Source organism: Photinus pyralis, unplaced genomic scaffold, assembly GCF_008802855.1.
Source record: "Photinus pyralis isolate 1611_PpyrPB1 unplaced genomic scaffold, Ppyr1.3 Ppyr1.4_LG9, whole genome shotgun sequence".
Classification (NCBI taxonomy): domain Eukaryota; kingdom Metazoa; phylum Arthropoda; class Insecta; order Coleoptera; family Lampyridae; genus Photinus; species Photinus pyralis.
In genome coordinates this window covers 19021867-19022801 of record NW_022170878.1, presented here as the reverse complement: position 1 = coordinate 19022801, position 935 = coordinate 19021867, and positions in this window count along the sequence as shown.

Sequence of the window (935 nt, the reverse complement as noted above, 5' to 3'; positions counted from 1 at the left end):
TCACATCACGTTTTTTTTAAGTAACCTGAGATATCCTCGTCTACTCTTAATTCTTGCTATTTAAGAAAAAAAACCACTTCTACTGATAAATTAAACATCGCTGTTTCTCGGCGACACTCAAAATTCGGCACCGCCGCTCGAACTGATAACCACCTGCATTGATTATTTCGTATCTCGCACGTGGCGTTGTTTATCGCTCAACCAATTGATTTTTTATCTGATAAAAACTTTTAAAATTACGATTAAATGTTTCCTGATTTATGCGTTTTAAATTTATCATACACACTAAATACAAGAAATAGAATTAAATTGTGCGCGTGACTTGAATCAGAGTTAAGATTTACTCCTTTAACCCAATTTCGTTGAGTTGAGGTGATCGAGGGAGTTCACTCAAGATTCAATATTCTTGCTAGGTGTCATTAATTATGCCAAAAATGTGTGGGCGACGAAACGCCATAAATTTGCAATTAAAATGTCTAGATGGCGAATCAAGAGGTGGCGATTAAAGACAACACAATGACATAATTTTTATGGACCCTGCACACACAGAACACGAACATCGACACGATCAAGTAGCTAAAATGATACATACAAAATTAGCTCTTAAACAGATCTCATAACAGATCACACGCCATACTACAAATACGCTCCACAGATAATACTTGAAAACCACACATATTGCTGTGGCCCCACGTTGGGGGCCAAATAAATAATGTTGTGTGAAATGATATGAGGTCACTATACCACGCAACAGACACTTAACTAGCTAGGTCAAATTTCACAACTTGGTTTTTTTTAATTGCTCCCCAGGGCCCAACTGAAACATTGACTTGAAATTCGTATATTCGTAAATTCCAATGAAATGATTACTCAAATTTTGAATATAATCGGACATAATAATTAATTAGAAAAATCTGACAAAAAAGCTTTACCTG